We start from the raw sequence: 19884 nt of genomic DNA, 5'->3' as shown, positions 1-19884 counted from the left end.
AAGTTTGTTTTTAAGTAATGGTTATGCCGGCTAAGCTACAGAAGAAGTCCATGATGAGAATGAAAGAAATATTGAAATAAAGAAACTGGGAGGAAGCGAAATCGGGAGAAAACTACACACACGGTGTTTATTCAGCACAATGCCCACTAGCCGGGAGCTGGGTGGAAGAGGGTGAACCACTAAATTAACAACACTTCAGTAATAATAATTATTATTATTATAATTAATAATAATAATAATAACGGAAAATGTGTTCCTGCCGTCGCCAGAAAAGCCGTATCATCCGCATATTGAAAAAGGCTGACATTTGGAGGGAGAGTAGGGAAGTCAGCTACATAGAGTAAGTAAAGAAGCGGGGACAGAGCAGAGCCTTGAGGAACATCAGAATGGATAAATACAGAGTGAGAGTGAACATTATTAATGGAAACGTAGGTGAGGCGACTTGAGAGAAAATGGTAAATGAAGCGAATATAACACATTGGCAGTCGAAAAGAAAATAGTTTATAGAGAAGGCCAAGATGCCAAACTTTATCGAAAGCCTTTTCTAAATCGAAAAGGACAAGATAGGAAGGCTTAGATTGATTAAACTGAGCAGTGATGTACGTGGTCAGGCGGAGTGGTTGATCATTAATGCTGTAATTCGGACGGAATCCGGCCTGATGAAAGGGAATGGGGTTGTGATCAGCGAGATGGCTGTGTAGGCGAGAAACAAGTATCCGTTCGAGTATCTTACTGAAAACAAGGGTGAGTTGAATTGGGCGATAAGAAGACACAGATGAAGCTGGTTTGTTCGGTTTCAGAAACATTAAAGTTTTTAATGTTTTCCAGTCGTTGGGGATGAAACCAGTACGGAGGATGAATGTGAAGATGAGAGACAGAAAATAATGGAGGATGTATCGCTCTTCTTTGATATGGCGATACGTAATAGAATCTAGCCCGGGAGCGGTGGTGCGTCTACGAGCGACGGTGGTAGTAATTTCGGTGACGGTAAAAGGAGCTGTCCATGGTGAATTGTCGGGTAGAAGATGATCAACATGAGGTTGGAGTGATGGTGAGTTGAGATTGAGCCGGTCAGTAGGATGAGTGCGAGCTGAGAGGGCAGGTCCAAGAGGCGTGAAGACACCTTGAAGTTGGTCAGCGAAGGCATTGGCTTTGTCCACGTCAGAGTGTAATGGCGTATCATTGAGGATGAGTGGATATGAAGGGCGAGTGGTGTTACCGGTGAGCTGATGAAAGCGTTTCCAGTACTTAGTTGGATGTGCTGTATCAGAGAGGGTATTGCAGGTTTTTATCGAGCTTCTGGTTTTGTATGCCACGAGATAATTATGCACTGCCCTTTGGTATTGACGATGTTGACGAAGCGATTCCAGATTGCCCGTGCGAGTGAGATCTCGATAAAGTTGGCGGGAACGACGTATTAAAGGTAAGTATTGTGGCGGTAGTTTTGGTCTATAGGGATCAATTGTAGTCTGAGGGATATACTGCAAGGACGCCTGATGAATACTATCAGTGATTCCATCAATAGTGTCGTATAGTTCAGGGTCTGAAGTTGGAGCGGATAAAGGTGTTAACCTGTTGGAAAGGTATTCCCTATAGTTAGGCCAACGGGCACGGTCGAAACGAACCACTATGCGGAGAGTTGTAGGCGGAGCGGGTTGGGGTGTACCGGGATGTTGAAGAGTAGCTTTAATTGGGATATGATCCCTCCCAACCGGATCAAGCACAGAAAGAGTGAGCTTGGAGAGAATATTGGGTGATGTTATGACTATATCGGGAGTTGTATTCGATGCCGGTCGAGTTGGTTTAGGAATGGGATGAATAAATCCCGTCGTTTGAGTCTGAATATAATGGCAAAAAGTGCGTTTTTGATTATCTGAGCGGCTATGGTAATTAATGTCGGCCATTATGATGTAGGTCCGGAAATTGTCAGAAATATATTGAAAGAAACTTAGAGGAATAGGATGGCCTGGTCGTATATAGATGGTAGCAACAGTGACGTAGCATTGTTTGAAATATAAAGTAGCGATAAGATGTTCAGGCAGAGCTGTACCGCCAGTAACGTGTACTCTATGTGAAATACAGTGCGGAAAACCAATAGCTACGCCACCGTTAGCACGGCGGGTGGGAATGGTATTATCGTGTCGAAGAATGTGATAGGGTGAGAGTTTGCATAAGATTTTAGGAGTGAGAAACGTTTCGCTGAGAAGAAAACAATGAACGTGTTCCTCCAGAAGTAGCTGCTCAAACAAAGGCTTGTTTTGAATGAAAATGAGCGTAGTTGTTGGAGTAAGTGCCAGTGAAGTTGACATGCAGGATAGTTTTAGCAGCGAGTTGTACTTGTTGGAAGATATGTTGACGAAGAAATGGATGTACGTTCTGCAAGGTTACAGTGAGAAATGACAGAAATTTATCGATGATGATCGGTTGTTGTGCAGAACTAGGAGGCGGAGTAGTAGAATCTGTGTTATGAATGCGGATAGGTACAGTGAGCCCGCACCGGTGCGGATAGGTAGGTTTTAGCATCTCTGCAGCGGGTTTGGCCTTACATTTATAGCTGTACGTAGGATGCTGATCTGGGCAGGTCGAGCATTGCGGTGGATTACTGACATTGAGACAAGACTTGGTGGAATGGGGACCTGCACAGTACCCGCATTTGAAAGGGTTCCTGCAGTCGTTAGTGTGATTTGAGTTATAAGCTTGACATCGCTCACAACGGACAGGAAGTGGCGGAGGTGGGTGAGACGGTTCCACCCGATGTCTTTTCAGGTATATGTAAGCACCATTGCTGAGAAAGTCATCCACGGTCTCTTGACTGTTTGTGAGAACTCGGACCACATAAGTGGGTCCGGATGCGTTCTTTATGCGAAGGCATTTTAGGATTGAATGACCCTCCAGCTTAAGTTCATCAGCGACTTCGGCATCCGTGAACTGGGGATCTACTCCTCGTATTACAACAGAGAGAGCTGGAGGCTGCTTCGCCTGGTTTGATGAAAGCTTTTGAAGATTTGCCGAGGTGCCAAAGATCTCGAATGAGTAGGTGTTAGGGAGAGTGGTTGCCATGTTAGGATCTGTCGATCGGATGATAATACCGTTCTTGGTAGGTATTAGCTGCTTGACATCCGATCGTGGCACGTACTTTAGTAGACGTAAGTAAATCTGCTTTAAATCATGGTACTTAACGTAGTAGTTGGTAAGAAGAAAAGAATGGACTACTGGTTTAGATGATTTTCCTGGAATCTCGACATCCATATTGCTAGACACAGACGAGGACTCACTCAGTGTATGATGACGTTTGGTGGGTGGTGTCATCTGGAGTGCAGCAGGAAAGGTAGCAGCTGTCGTTGAGTGAGCCGTTGGACTGCTCGGTTCTGACTCTTGGCGGGTTTTTCGTTTGTCGATCTTTGCCGCCGTCAGAGAAGGTCCCTAAGCAACAACAGGAGATAGTCCAGTATGACCAGTGCCTTGTCCAGAAGCCATAGCGAAGGTCGTCTATGTTACAGGTTTGAAGAAGACCACCCGTTTGGATAGTGGTCTAGGTGGGCCAAAGTGGCTATCAACCTGCGTAGGTATCTGATGAGTTGGGCTAGATCAGTCTCTCAACCGATACACACAGATGCCAAGCTTCAGTGACCAGGATTGTGGATAGGAGATGGCAAAACTCGTCACTATGCTCTAGTGGCGCTTCAGAGCAGAGCAAAGCTAAGCTCTGGGAAAGGATGCCACAACGGTCACGGTGACGGTGACGGTAATTTTGGAGTTGTGAGTAGAGTATCGGGCCGAAGCCCCTGACTCCATGAGTTAGATGGTAGAATAGATATATACAACAGGTGCAGGTGGTTGGGTGGATAGTACTATTGTTTTGTTCGGTGTGATAGGCTACATCGGCAACTGTCGCAGAGTAGCTGATGATGACATTCGTACGTACGCTAGGAAGATATTAAATGCGTGGCGTGCGATGGACATTTCGTAGAGCGAATTCGGTGCCGATGTTTGCTATTGCTGGATTAATGTGTCTGGGTAAAGTACGCCAGAACTTACTGTGGAGATGTCGCAGTAGTTCTCTAACAGTAGGGAGCTCTAAATCTTCCAGAATCTGTCTGTTTGGTGTATATCTGTCGTGACCAGTGATTATGCGACCAGCTCTAGTTTGCACACTTTCAAGTGTTTGAAGATGACTGTATGAAGCGTGTTGCCAGGCAGGGCATGCATATGAAAGAGTGGACAGGATTATCATCTTAAGTATGTGAACACGGACCTCATGAGAAAGTGAACTGCAGCGAAAGATGGGATATAACGCTGAGATTTTACGTAAAGCTCTTTGCTTTATGTCACTGATGTGTGTGGCGAACGTTAGCGCACGGTCTAAAGTCACTCCCAAGTATTTGGCGTGGGTGGCGTGAGGAATGTGTGCGTTCTCATAGATAAGATGTCGAGGGGCGCGGACGCGTCTTCTACTGTGGATGACAGCACAACTTTTGTCTGCATTTACTTTAATCCTCCAACGTCTTGCCCATTCTTGAAATCTTGTTAGTTGACGTTGCATATAGATGTAGCATTGTGCAAGGGAGCTACTGGTCGTGAAAAAGGCAGTATCATCGGCGTACGTTGCGAGAAAACTATGTGGTAGTGTCGGAAGATCTGCTGTATACAGAGTATACAAAAGCGGTGAAAGGACACCGCCCTGTGGAACACCTGCTTTGATAGTCCTAGATGATGATTTGACACCGTCAACAGACACATGAAATTTTCTGCCAATGAGGTAAGAACGAAGTAAATGCAGAAGACGATCTGGAAGACCTTGGGTGTAGAGTTTATATAATAGCCCTACTAACCATACCTTATCAAATGCTTTTGAGACATCCAGATATACTCCAAGTGTGTGTTGTTTTCTGTTGAATGCCACTGTTAAGTGATCCAATACGCGTACGAGTTGCGTAGTAGTACTATGTTGTGCTCGAAACCCAAACTGATGAGATGGTATGAGATCATTATTGACTACATGCTGTCTCAGCCTCCAGAGTAACACACGTTCAAATAATTTACTTAAGTGTGACAGGAGACTGATCGGTCTATAGTTCTGATCGGTCTATAGAGACTGATCCGGGTGCAACGGATTTTTTCCAGGTTTGGGTATGGTGATGATGCGAGCTTCCTTCCAGGTCTTTGGGAAGTAGCATAGTTGAAGGATGGCATTAAATAAATAGGTTAAGAAGACCAATAATTTTTTTGTTGGGTGTTTCAGTATCTCAGTTCTAATCCCATCAGGCCCAGATGCTGTCCTTGCCGGCAGACGTTTGATATGTCTTTCTATTTCCCGAGGTGTTACTAAAGTGATATCATCTGTAGGGTTTTGTTTACTTATGGTATATAATGTTGTTCGGATGTGCTGGTGGAAATAAGGATCGAGAATTGCTCTATTGGGCTGGAACTGATCTTCCAAAGAGTCGGCGAAAATATCCGCTTGCGACTGAGGGTCCTGAGTCAGTCCTTGAGGTCCTTGTATGACTATAGCGTTTGAAGCGTTTGTAGTACGTTGGAATGCTTTGGAGTACGTCCAGATTTTGCGATCATTTACTGTAACATTGCGAAAAGTGTCTTCCCAGTATTGTTGGTTTTGTCGCTTAGTCAGCATCTTGAGCTTTGCACGCAGTTTGTTCCATAGTGTCTTATATGCTGGATGTAGTGTGTGCTGCCATCGACGCCTAGCCCAGCGTTTCAGTTTAATATACAGTTGTAGATGAAAACTGTCGCATTGACCGTTTTGCCTCTGCAGTACGAAGTGCTAAAGTGATGTGAGAAACCGCTTGTTCGATGTCCTCAATGGTGGCTGGTCTATCTTGTAGATCGATCATATTGTTTAGTTCCTGTTTAAATACATCCCAATCAGTTTCTATGTTTTTGATGAGAGGGGTGGTATGTGCGAGGCTGCGGTGTGAAACGTGGAAAATAACAGGATCATGATCAGAGTCTAGATCCGAGATGACATAGGGATGGACAGTGAAGGATACATCTTTGCAAAGAGCAACGTCAAGCACATCAGGTTGACCACCGAATTTTGGATGGAAAGTTGGGTCTCGTGGAGCACTGATAATGAAATTGGACGTTAGGATATATTGGTGTAAGGCGTCTCCAGCGTTGTTAGGTTTAATAGAGTGCCATTCGCCATGCTTAGCATTAAGATCATCAGCCAAGATGGCTTTTGGCCCTAAGCTAGCTATGATGGCGAAGTCTTTGGGCTCTAGTTGTGTGGCCGGGGACCTGTACCCAGTGACCAATATTAATGAAACTTATTGGCAGGTGTCTTGCGAATGCCCCAAGCGTTGGCACCTGTAACATTGCAGCACTGAAGGAGGTTTATATGGTTCAATTACGACTTTGTAATGTAGCAAGGTATTAACTGCGTATATCTCTTTGACAGCTGCAGTTCTTTCTAGAGCTACCAAGAACAGTGGCATCATTATTTTCTTGTCATCCGTCTTGCTTTTACGAGACATTTGGTGGACGCTGGTTGGTTTGTACCCCAGTCGGGAGAATTCTTCCTTTAGGTCATCCAAATCTGTGTCAATAGGTAGTTTTCGGACAACTACCTTAATAGGTCGTTCATTTTTTGCTACACCTGTGGCATACTCAGTCTTCGTTTGCTCACAATAGGTTTTGATGGTGGTATAATCATCTTTGTTGGACGCTTGAATTCGAATGCGCTCTTTATTTGGCTGTGCTAATGGAGGCTCCTTTAATGCTCGTGACAAGGTCTTTATGAAAGTATATGTATTTGTAATGCCGTATATGAAAATTGGAGGTGGTTTATGACTGGGCGGCTGCTTTGGCGGAGCAGTATTATTGCTGGCATCAACATTATCTGCTTGAGTGGAAGACAAAACATCAAACCTGTTGCTGACTGGGAGAGGCGGATAGTCTGCCTTGTTGAGGTTTTCCAATGAAGACCTACGTCGCTTTAGTGTTCCCACTACTGTAAAGTCCATATCCTCAGGCTTGTTTGAAGTAGACGGTTGTGAGGCACTTGATTGCTTAAGTGTACTTGGTTTTGTTTTGAGCTCCCCTGGAACGGTTGTTTGCTTCTTCTTGCCCAAGGGCAGAAGAAAGTCTTCTGGTTTGTATTTGGCTCGGATTATTTTGCCCCTAATAGCAGGAATCTTGGTCGATTTTTTCTCAGATTTGGCGGATGTCTTCTGAGAAGCCATCTTTATTGTTAGAGTGGGGGATGGCGCCAGCTTACAATAAGTTTAGTGGCGTTTCAAATAGATAGTATGATCTTAGAGCAGTGCTCTAAGTTTTAATTTGACAATGTGCTTTTCCTCCGAAGAGGAAGAACTACTAATCGTTAGCCGGTAGAGGTGCCAAAGACGTCAACCAGTTTAGGTGAGATCAGCCTCCGAAGAGGAGAATATCAAAAACAAATCGTTAACCCAAGAGAATAGCAAGTTCGTCAACAGTAAAAATCAATTAGGTGTGTTAGCCTCCGTGGAGGCTTAAAACCAATTCGACGGTTGTTTCCTTAATCCTCAGAGAGGTAAGTAATCCAACCGTATTTTGAAGTTCGCGATTCAATCAATGGGGATGGATACACTAAATGACTTGCTTATTTTTCTCCGCCAGCTACGGATACCCTATTTTTTTTTACCTGGTTAGGGATTCCAGGTGGCCAGTTTGCCACAACGCGTTTTTTTTTTTTTTTTTAGAGTGGTGGGTAGTAACAGTACTTTACTTATTGTTTTGGAAGGTGATGGACATCAATTTAAGTACAACATTTGTTAATTGGTAAAGAACTTGGAATCAATGGGTGTAAAGAAACGGCCATTAGAGGGTTTCGCCCTCTCTCTTGGCCAGGGGTGTGGGAGCATCAATTATTCTTTATTAAACTCATAGTTGGGTAAGGAGCTGTGAAACAATCATTGTTATTATACACTAACAAAAAATCAAAAAATAAAGATATTAAACAACAATAACATTAATAATATATCAATAATACCAAACTAGTAATGAAAGGTGCACATAGAAAAAGATAACAAAAGGTGCGGAAAAAAAACTGAAACTAATGAATAACGTAGAAAATGCATAAATGGATAAATGATGATGAGTGAGGTGCTCGTAACGCCACAACACAACATATAGATGTTAGTACAAACAAATGCAGATTAATCTTCTGTCCTGGGGCGTCTCAGGACTGATGAGAAACATGGGGTAAGCCCAGATTAGTGTTGTAGAGAGACAAGTGCTATGATGGAAAAAGATGCGGGAGATGTTGACGGATGAGTTGGTGACGGAAAAAGATGGCATGATGGTGATCTGCTGGAAGGGTGCGGATGTATATGGAAAGCAAAACACTGAGTGGTGTATAGCAGTACTTAGATGGAGATTCTTGTTGTAAATCAGTAAATATGGTGTCAAGAAAGATATCTTTACGATCATGGAGACTGGTAGCTATGAACTTATGACGCAATTGTGCTATGTGTTGAACAAGCGGAGGAAAGGTAATTTTTTCATACAAGTCAGTATTATGATACGGAAGTTTGATCCTAAATGCAAGACGAATGGCATGTCTCTCTAGAATTTCAAGCCTATTGTAAAATTTCGGAGGCGCTGAACACCAGGCTATGTGTCCAAATGTAAGTATACTCCGCATAAATGCTTTGTATGTGTTAAGCAATAATTTGGAATTTAGACCCCAGGTCTGGCCAACCAGACGACGAAGAAGTTGTAAACGGTTCTTTGCTTTGATAGCAAGTTTCTGAAGGTGGGGTGTCCATCGCAACTTATTGTCAAAAATGATTCCTAAGTATGTGACAGTTTTTGCTGGCTGAAGAAAGTGATCTCCCACACGTATTTGTAATAAATTTGGATTTCTTATAACTTTGCTGCGGCATTTAGGAGGTAAAATAACAAGTGATTGTGTTTTGTCTTCATTAACTGAAAGTCTCCATTTACTACACCAATTCAGAAAGCTAGTAATCGTTGTCTGTAAGTTTGTATTAATCTGCTGTATTGTGTTTCCCAGTGTAAGAAAAGCTGTATCATCAGCATATTGAAAGAGATAAGTGTTCGGTGATGGAGATGGTAAATCGGAAGCATAGAGTATGTACAAAAGAGGAGATAGACTAGAGCCTTGCGGTACTCCTGTGTATGGGAAGACTGGATGTGATAATGAGTTGTTTATGCTGACATAGGCTATTCGGTTGAGTAGAAAAGAAAATATGACTCGGAGGTATGTAACAGGAAGACCCAGTTTAAGAAGTTTATAAAATAATCCATAATGCCAAATCCGATCAAAAGCTTTTTCCAGATCCATTAAAACGAGACATGACGGAAGAGACTTATTATAATGATTGGTAATAATGGTAGTTAGACGAAGTAGTTGATCATTTATGCTATAATGAGGTCGAAATCCAGTTTGATGGAGAGGTAGAAGTTGTAGATCCATAATGTATGGGTGTAAACGAGATACGAGTATTTTTTCAAAGACTTTACCTAACGTGGAAGTTAACTGGATTGGACGATAGGACTGTACGGAATGCGATGGTTTGTTGGGTTTCAGAAACATACAGACTTTAGATACCTTCCAATCAAGAGGATAGAAACCAGTTCTAAGCATAAATGTATATATCGATGCTAGAAATATGAAAAAATTGACCGAACATTCCTTAAGTAATCTGTAAGTTATTTGGTCAAAGCCTGGGGCAGTACTACGTTTCCGCTTGATGATGGACTGTATCTCCGCGGAGGTGATTTCACGAGTCAAAGGATTATCCGCTTCCAAAGTGTGCTGGATGGAAGGTTGAAGTAATTGTGCAATTGCCTCTTCAGAAACTCTAGGGCTGAATTGATGTGTGCAAGGCGAAGGTGTAAATACTGACTGAAGATGGGTGGCTAAAGCGTCTGCTTTATCTTTATCTGTATCTAAAGATTGATTATCCTGTATGAGAGGATAAGATGAACTAACTGTCTGTCCAGTTAGAAGATGAAATTTCTTCCAGTATTTAGTGGGATGTGACTCTGTATTCAATTCGTTGCATGCTTTGCTCCAGGTAAGTCGTTTATGAGCAACAATATAGTTATGAACTGTCCTTTGCCATCGTCTTGCTTGAGTCAAATACTCTGGATTCCGTGTTTGTTCGTATTTTCGAAAGTAAGTGCGAGACTTTTTGACGAGAGCCAAGTACTGCGGAGGTAGCATAGGTTGGTATGTTTTGCCTCGATATGTAGGTATGTTTTTGTTGGCGCTGCTGGTGATAGCTGTGCTAATGCTATGGACGGTATTATTAAGGTCGGTCTCTGATGTCGGTGGTACAAAGGAGGCAAGAGCAATATCTATATCAGTACGAAACTGATCCCAGTTCGCCTTGTCGTATAACATGATAGTTCTCATAGTTAATTCAGATAGTTGTTGTCTCTGATGGTTGATAACGACTTTCACCGGAAGATGGTCGCTGCCGATACAATCTAGTACATGTATGTTGCATTTATCGACCATAGAGGCAGTGCTAATAACAACATCGGGTGTAGTCTGACTGCTTGGTCGTGTATGTTTGGGCAAGTGATGGGCATGCCCATTTAAATTAAGAGTGACATGATCGAAAAACTCATCTTTATCACGGGCAGAGCGACTGTGAATATTAACGTCGGCTAATATAACAAGATGTTTAAAGTGATGAAACAAATAGGTGAAGAAGGCAAGAGGAATGATATGACCTGGTCGAACGTATATTGTAGCTACTGTTAATATAAGCTGCGGAACGTAAACTGTTGTCACTAGGTATTCCGGTAACTGCATATGCTGCGGAACAGAGTTGCATCTATAAGTGAGTTTATTACGAACTCCAATTGCAACGCCACCTTGGGCTCGTACGTTATTGTCTGCGTAATCGCAGCGAAGAAATTGATATCGAGGAAATCGGACATAAGTAGCAGGTTTGAGTGCAGTCTCATTTAGTACAAATAAATCGATATTTTCCTCCAACAGTAACTGCTCAAATAATATTCGATGTTGCGCTAAAGAACGAATGTTCAGAAAAAGAAGTGTAAGAGCCATATTCATACACAAAAGTACGGAGTTAAACTGCTGTGTCTCGTGGAGCAATATGGAAATGAACGTATGGTCCAGAATATGCAGCATATAAGTTAACTTGAAATATAGCGGAGGCTGCTGCTATAACATGGTCTAGTATAAGTTGACGTTGGAATGGGAAAATATTTTGTAATATGAGTGTTATGTAGCGGAGGAAGTTTTCCACAATAAGAGGAGAGGTGATAGACTGTGACAAAGACACGTTAGAATCTATGGTACGTAGCGGTACCGTCATCTCCGGGTGGTCAGGAGTTGGGTTTGGTTTGCCTTTACATTTATAACTATATGTTGGGTGCTTGTCACTGGAACAGGTCGAGCATAGAGGTGGTTTTCCCGTATTCGGACACTCTTTAGTATCATGGTTGCCAGCACAGTAGCCGCATTTTACGACATTTGGACACTTAGCCGTTATATGTTGGTTATACACCTGGCACTTTTCACATCTAATGGGAAGAGGGAGGCTTGTTCGGGATGGTTCCACCCTATGACGTTTCTTAAATATGTATGCGCCATCTTGTAACAAGGCATCGATGGAGGATTGAGAGGTAGTCAGGACTCTCACCATATATGTTGGACCGTTATTATTTCTGATACGAATGCATTTGGTCACTTCAATTCCTTCTGCTTTTAGCTCCTCAAGCACCTCATCATCCGTTATTTCAGGTAAAACTCCTCGAATAACTACGGACATCATTGGTGTTCTCGAAGGTGGAGGAGTTTGCTTGATTTTGTCAGGAAGCTTAGACAGTTGTGCAGCTTTGCCAAAAATCTCGTAACTCGCCTTATTACGTAAAGTAATACCAAAATTTTCGTCCTGAGATTTAATAATAACACCGCCCCTGGTGAAAACTATCTGTTGGATGCTGGCCCTTGGAAGATATTTAATAATCTGATTAAAGATATGGCGGGTGTTACTGTACTTTGGGTCGAAGTTAGTAAGAAGAAAAGAATGCAATTTAGGACGAGCAAGAGTGGCTGCATATGACGGTTGTAATCCAGCAGTAGATGTGCTAGGATCCCCAGTGGTCGTCTGCATTGGTTCTGATTCTTCCGGCTTGCGAATGTAGGTAGGAGAACGAGATCTGGAACGCTTATCAGCCGACTCTAAACTACCCTCCGAGAGCTGACGGGTACGTCGAGTGGTTCGCGGATCGCGTTTGGCATCAACCACAGCTTTACTTGTGGGACCTTGAACTAATCCCGGTAGTTTATGCATGGTGCGATAAAAATATGCACCGCATAAAGTGATGTAAACAACACCCCGCTCAGATAGTGCTACAGGTAGCCCTAACAAAGCGACAAAAGAGTTGGTCAAACTGTAATTACAAGCAATGACCTTCAAAATTTAAGATAAACCCTCCAGAAGATGAAGATCCTCTGTCAATCTCCTATGTAGGGTATCTGCGCTGATCTCACAAGTACGTTTGCAATACTTGATCACTGCGTAGCACAGTAACTAACTACAAGAGGACCTAGGTTCGTAGTAAGTATGCCACAACGCGGCGTTCCTTCTTGCCAATATCTAATATCTTCCTATATTAGCGGCGAGTACTTGAAATTTCTACCTTTTTATATGAAAAGGCTGAAAAATTTTAATACTGTAAGCACAGCATTCAGATAAAGTTTATAGTGTAAGTTAAACTTTAAGTTCATATTAAAATATCTGCACCAGTTCTGTATTATTTTGCGAAATAAGTAGGCTCAAATCTGCTGCCACCTATGTTCACATTTATGCTTTATACATAAATACCACAATTCGTTATGCCTCATAGTTACCGAAATATGAGGAAATCAAGATTGACATTACAGATATGTGGGACTAGAGTACTAGGCGGCACAATTTCAAAAATATATAATTTTGTCCTTTATTCAAGATGAATGCTAAAAAGACGCTAACAACGCGAACACTACCTTGTCGCCGAAAGCTAAGAGGTCAGCATCACGTGGTTTTTGAGATCTGAAAATCGAACGCGCGCTGGCTTGTTACTTCAATTTAATGAAAAGCTTCTCGCAAATGAAGTTTTGGTTGCCCTCACTACAGCTTGCGCTAAGCAAAAATAAGCTTCTGTGTACAAGCGAGAGCGAAATAAAATCAAATAAAAGCGACAGGCAAGCTTGCGGCAGGCAAGCATGCTGTCTGTTTTTTCAAATAATTTACTTCTGTACTTTATGTGTTACTTGTCTAATATTAGACAGATAATTAAAATGTAAGATTTGTTCTATTAATTTACCTTGAGAAGTAAATAATGATATTTTTCTTCCATTATTTATTTAGGTTCAACAATTCTGAGCATACAATTTTGTTCCACTTCCTGAACCGTACTATATAAAAATAACTAAATTGGTAAATCCTAGATATTAAATCAGATTGATGAAAGTTTAATATAAAATTATTTGTAGCAAGGCTCTAAACTCTGCAAAATATGCAAAATTTCAAACTTAGTCTTCGTAATTCAATGTATGTTCAGGATAATGAAAATCCCTACAGGAATCAGTGAAAATGGAGACGAGATTAACAATCCAAAAACAAAGAAAGGTGAGAGGGTGAAGCAGATTTTGCAACGGAATACATAAAACCTTTTCCAACAGTGGAATCCCACCACTGCCGAACTGATACCAGTAGATTGAACCTAGGAAATCGTCTGAATATTGCGAAAATGTATGATCTCTACATTGAAAAATGCCAGAATGAAAACAAACAACAATTAAGAAACCAATGTACTACCGAATAGTTAGAACGGAGTTTAATTTAGGTTTTCAGTTGCCAAAAACCGGCAGAACGATGTTAGCGAGGCGTATAAGGTGACGAAAGAGACTGAAACCTTAAGTTGTGAGCAAAACGACAATTGAAGGGTAAGGGAATAAAAGAAAGAATGTCAGAAAACTGGATTTTCGAGAAAACAGCGTTTTTTTATATTTTAAACCGCGTAATAAAAAATAGGGTAGTCAAATATTTTGCCCCGATTTACATGGACATTTCGAGACTTAGGCATGCATGGCATATATTGTCAAATCAGTCACCAACAGATAGAACAAAGCACCCAATAAAGCACACACATGGACATTCCTTGTTTTTTCCGCTTACCCTTCAACTAGTCTTTGTGTTTTACAAAGTTAATATATCAGAGTCTCCGTTATGACCAAGGGAGAAGGAAGTAACGTTTCATACCAATCGGATCCACAATTTAATAGGGGTTACATTTCGTGTCGGGAATCGATACTAGAGCTAGGTATAAGACCTGTAACGTCGAGCTCTTTTGTAGTAAAAGTGAGCTTCAGTATCACAGAAAAAACTTTAAGCATCTAGTTAATGTATTGCAATAGCAAAATACCTTGTCTATTACTACAGCCTTTTTTTCTTAGCAACGAACAAGTAATGTGCAGCAACACAAAAATCTTATTAAGACCAGAAAAGTGTATTGAGTTTCTTTGCCGAACACAACATTCCCATTCCAACACAAATCATAAAGAAAAACATGGCGTTCGTTCAAAAAAAGTTCACAGTGTTCTTGATTTTTTTAATATTGTGCCAGCATATGTGTGATATTATCGTGCATAACTGTAAATAGTGGCTTCTACGTTACGAGAACGAATTCAACTGTACGTTAATACTAGACGGTATTGCATGAAACGATAACAAAATGTATTCTAAAATGCCTCTTCAGGCCCTCTAAAGTGATATTTTTCAAAATTATTTATCAGTAAGTGTTATAATTTCTATCTATTTCAGTCGGCGGGAAATTTTACGTCTAATCGGGAAATTTCATGGCTTCGGACGAGAAATTTGCTGTTACAAAACTGGTATCACAGTATAGAGGATGGAACGGGCGGTGTACGAAACTCTCTGTACCATTGCATTGTACCTCGTGAATGTTCTCCTACGTCCAGTACCACTTCAGGACAACTCTGGATTCAGCAAACGTCAGCCATTTTTGCAACTCGACTGTCTTATGATGCAGCAGCTAATATGATTGACTCCTTCCACAACTAACCACCCGAGTATGCCCGGCATATATTGTCAAGTCCGCCTACCACGAACGCATACGAATCTGACATCAATGTTTAGAAATCAAAATGGCGGATCCAAAATGGTAGACACAAATTACAAAACAAGCTATGGATCTGAAATTGAGTGTATAGATTCGATGTCGCTATGTATGAATCCAATACCAGAAATGTAAAATTCAAAATGGCGGATATAACATGCCGGACAAAATACAAGACACTGCTATGGAACTGAAAGCGGATAGGTAGAGGTTTTGTGATTTCGGAGTACTAAACGAATTTTAAAAGTGCAAAATGCATTATGACGGATCCGATATGGCAGATAAAAGGTCAAAAATATGTACAGAACGGACATGTGATTTTTATACATGTAGTAGAAAATATGTATCGTACATAACAAGGCAAATAGGGGCAGGCGATGTTTTGCAATAAATATGGAGCGTGTTTTGCTATACAATCATGTCAAAATTGAAGTACGGAATGAAGGGAAGTTTTTGTAGCGCACATGGAAGTTGTGTTATACGTACAGATTGCAAACACAAATAATAATTATTTTACTATCAACTCTTTTCCCGCCCCCGAAGTGATACGCAAGGGTCGGCATTGTTATATATCGTTAGAATACTCAAGGTGTCAATGACATTAATTTTTCTTTCGACGAGCTCATTTGAAATAACTGCAAGCAGAAATAATTCTGTATTGCATGTTCTTACGTATTTTGGCCTAAGAGGTTGTGTTACACCTGTTTCTTTGACCTCTAGGGTATGCCTTTATCATTAGTCACTCTACATTCTTTTCCCACTCCTCTTACACGCATGTTATACACAGCAGTTCATACCTAGGAGCTACAAGTGTAAATGGCATAATGTGATACCAGAAAGACAATTGTCGAAACATAAGGCATATTTTTACTCCAAAACGCTCACGTTTTCACTGTCATTGCAATGTTTTAGTTCCATAGCAGTGTTTTGCATTTTTCCGCCATTTTGAAATTAACACAGTATTCGATTCATACATAGCGACGTCTAATATCACTATCTACTCAATTTCAGAACTACAACTTATTTTCTTGTCATTTGTATCCGCCATATTGGATCCACCATTTTGATTTGCAAACATTTGATGTGAGATTCGTACTGAGCTACCTTTTAAATCTGTATATACCACGTCTTAGAAGAGTTACATTATAGCTTCCTATTTTGTTCACATTTTCTGGTGTTTCCGAGTTTGCCGTCGGCATTGTTCCGATCCTCAAATGGTCGCTACGCTCCCTACAGGCTCCATTCAAGCTAGATATATCAAATGTTAGGTGTATTCGGTGTGTCCTTTCCTACAATATATAACACATGCAGATTTCCGGGTACCACTTCACCTACTTCCCTTGTAAGTTTAAGCACGTACGTCTTCCATGAACTCAATGTAGCCACAGTTTGGTTGTAACTACACTCGTTCACCTGACATGTAATTCAACAGTGAAAAAACATCTGTGATCCCGCCAGAGTAACATTTGTTCCCTCAACAATCAAAAGTTTTTTTTTTCGTATTAGTGATAAGCAGTTTTTTTTTCTATTCCTTTCAATATATTCAAAGAACGATTCGTTCTTTCAGATACAATACTTTGGTTCTTTTAAGTTATGTGATACCGGGTGTCTTGGTTTAAGAATCCGATTTTTCTTAAGAAGGATTCTATTCTCTGGATGTACCGTTATCCTTTTGTGCCCATGAACTGAAAAATTCCGAGTTATGATTCACCAATATGATCAATGTTTTCATTTAAACCAGTCAAATAAATTTTATCAACTGTGACAGAAGTAATGCGTACAGGGTAGGATTGGCGTTTCAAGGCATGAACAGAAAGTTTGATTTTTTTCTTAGTTGTAGATGTTGCTAGTTATATGCTGTTTTCTGCCATAAAAATTTCGTAAGTGCTGCTAAACTTCATGAAATATAGCAAGATCAAAATGGGACCGGCCAACTTCACGCAGCCCGCCACTTGTCACCAAACCTCCCTGTTTTCTGCCGTAAAGGTTATCGTTAGTGCTGCTGAACATCAAGAGTTAGAGTAACTTCAAAATGCGTTAGCGTGAAGTTATCCTGCCACTTGTCAGAGAAATTCACCAAATTTACCATCGTTAGTGCCACGTGAGTGCTGTTTTCTGCCATAACATTTCCGTTAGTGCTGCCAAACATCAAGAATTAGAGCAACTTCAATATGGCGTCAACGTGAAGTTGGTTCACCACTTGCCAGAGAAATTCACCAGATTTTGGCTATCGTTAGTGCTACGTTAGTGCTGATTTCTGAATTTTCATTAGTACTGCTAAACTTCATGAACTATTGCAAGATCAAAATGGGTGCGACCAACTTCACGCAGCCCGTCACTTGTCACCAAACTTCACCAAATTTGCTCCAGTGTTAGTCCTACGTTAGTCCTTTTTTCTGCTGTAAAGAGTTTCGTTAGTGCTGCTAAATTTCAAGAATTAAAACAACTTCAAAATGGCGTCAGCGTGACCTTTGGCCCGCCACTTGCTGTCGAAATTCACCTAATTTCGCCTATCGTTAGTGCTATTTTCTGCCGTAAAAATTTTCGTGAGAGCTACTTAACTTCATGAATAAGAGGAAAATGAAAATAGGCCCGACCAACTTTACGCACCGCGACACTGGTCACCAAACTTCACCTATCTGGCTTACACAGAGCGTTCAAAAAGTCTCTATACACTTGAATCGTGGCAAGTCAAAGTCGCATTCAAAGTCACATGAAATAAAATTTTATGCGAAGGTTTGCAACACTGCTATATTATCGCCTTGCGTGAAGTTCCTTTCTTAGATTCCAGTCGGCAAAGTGACGTTGAAGTAATTGTTGCATCTAGTTAGCGGTCTCTGAAACAATGGTGTTAACTTTGGAACAACGAATATTCCTGGTTGAACATGTGTTCCGTGAACAAGGTGAGTACAAACTGACAGTCAAAGATAAGTTTGAAGCTAGGTTTACACATGTCATACATGTATGCACATGTCATACATGAAGTTCCTCTGCATGACCAGAAGGTAGGGGTGTGGATTGCAATATCCAGAAGAAGAATAGTCGGCCCCATATTTTCCAGACAAAGAATAAATTCAACTCGTTATTATGAAATTATTCACCAGTTCATGGAAGAACTAACGGAAGACGAAATTCGTAATGCTAGGATACAACAAGATGGCGCTACAGCACATACAGCTCGCTAATCCATGAGATTACTGCAAGAGGTTTTTGGAGATCGAATAATTTCAAAGGGATTGTGGCCACCTCGATCTCCTGACTTGTCTCCTCCGGATTTTAACTTCTGGGGGCTATACAAAGAATTCTGTTTATAAACATAACCCCCACACGCTACAAGAACTCGAAACAGCTATTCGAGATTTTGCTCATAACATTCCACATGAACAACTTGTGAGAGTATTTGAGAACAAGAAGAAGCGTGTGCAAGCATGTTTGGAGGCTCATGGGGGACATTTCCAACATTTGCTGTGAAAATGTGTGTGTGTATATGTTACGCCCTGTACTTAGTGCTTTTATGCCATAAAATATAATAAATTTTGAGTAAAATAATTTTCTCGTTGCTTTGAATATGTGACAATTCAGGTGTATAGAGACTTTTTGAACGCTCTGTATAATCAATAATTCCTGCAATATTTCATTCTTAGAACCCCTAGTAAAGGGTCGTGGTCTATTCTGTCAACCTTAATTACCTCTTAACCTTTCTAATTACCGCCTAGCTGAGAAGATGACGGCTCAGGTCCGAAAAATTCTATTTTCTTCTGAGCTGTTTCTTCTTTTGTACTGAGTTGTTTATAAGATTAGCTACTAATATTCACAAAACAAGTAGAAGGACCACGTAGAAAGGCGAACTTCGATACTCTAAGCCGTGTTACGTTCACTTTAAAGGACTATAAGGCTTCGTTGAAGATGCTATACCGGATTTAAAAACATCGGTAGATTTACTGAGAAATATGAGCCATAGTCTTGTTAGTTCTTGTTTGTTGAAATGTTACAGTGAAGTAAAGCACCATTTGCTGTTATCAGAAATAATACTCTTGTTTCAGCTTCTGAATTTTACAATTTTCTTTAAAAATCTTCTTTTACAGAATGTTGACTACAAATAGATCTTCTGGAGGAATTCAGTTACTCTTTTTTAAATATTCAATTAGAACTGGACAATCTACATGAAATTTGCAATCGATCAGTGAAAACGTCATCTTTTTAGAGCCTGTAGTTTCTGAGATTTCATTGTCGAAAAGATTGGCCATAAACATATAAACGTAGTTTAAAAGAGCTCCAAAGTCGGCAGCACAATTCATTTGCATTTATTTCGGAGAAGGCTTATTAAAGGCAAAGGCCTTTGAACAATAATTTAAAAGGATAAACTTTGTGAAAAATATTTCTTTATGTTATTTATTTAAAGTACACTCTTTTAAAAATATTTGTCTTTGTTATAAACGTGAAATCACAAATAACCGTAAATCAAAGGTTTGAAAGCTAAAGTTATAGGTTAAAGCTCCGTCGCTCTTAATTTTTCACCGCTTTTATATAATCTGTACACAGCAGATCTCCCGACCTTACCACATTGTTTTTCCGCAACGTATGCTGACGATACTGCCTTTTTTACGACCAGCAGCTCACTTGCACAGTGTTACATCTACATGCAGCGTCAACTCAACGGCTTTCAGGAATGGGCAAGACGTTGGAGAATTAAAATCAATGCAGACAAAAGCTGTGCTGTCATCCACAGTCGACGACGCATCCGCGCCCCTCGAA

General features: G+C 40.7%; 1 protein-coding gene across 2 annotated transcripts in view; it reads left to right on the top strand.

The window, feature by feature from the left end:
• Positions 1–19884, top strand: part of LOC145664482 (protein snakeskin-like) — a 212042-nt gene that overhangs the window by 162673 nt on the left and 29485 nt on the right. The window lies entirely within an intron of this gene.

This window comes from Thermobia domestica, chromosome 11 (assembly GCF_964235325.1).
Source record: "Thermobia domestica chromosome 11, izTheDome1.hap1.1, whole genome shotgun sequence".
Taxonomy (NCBI): Eukaryota; Metazoa; Arthropoda; class Insecta; order Zygentoma; family Lepismatidae; genus Thermobia; species Thermobia domestica.
This window is presented reverse-complemented; position numbering and strand designations above follow the sequence as displayed.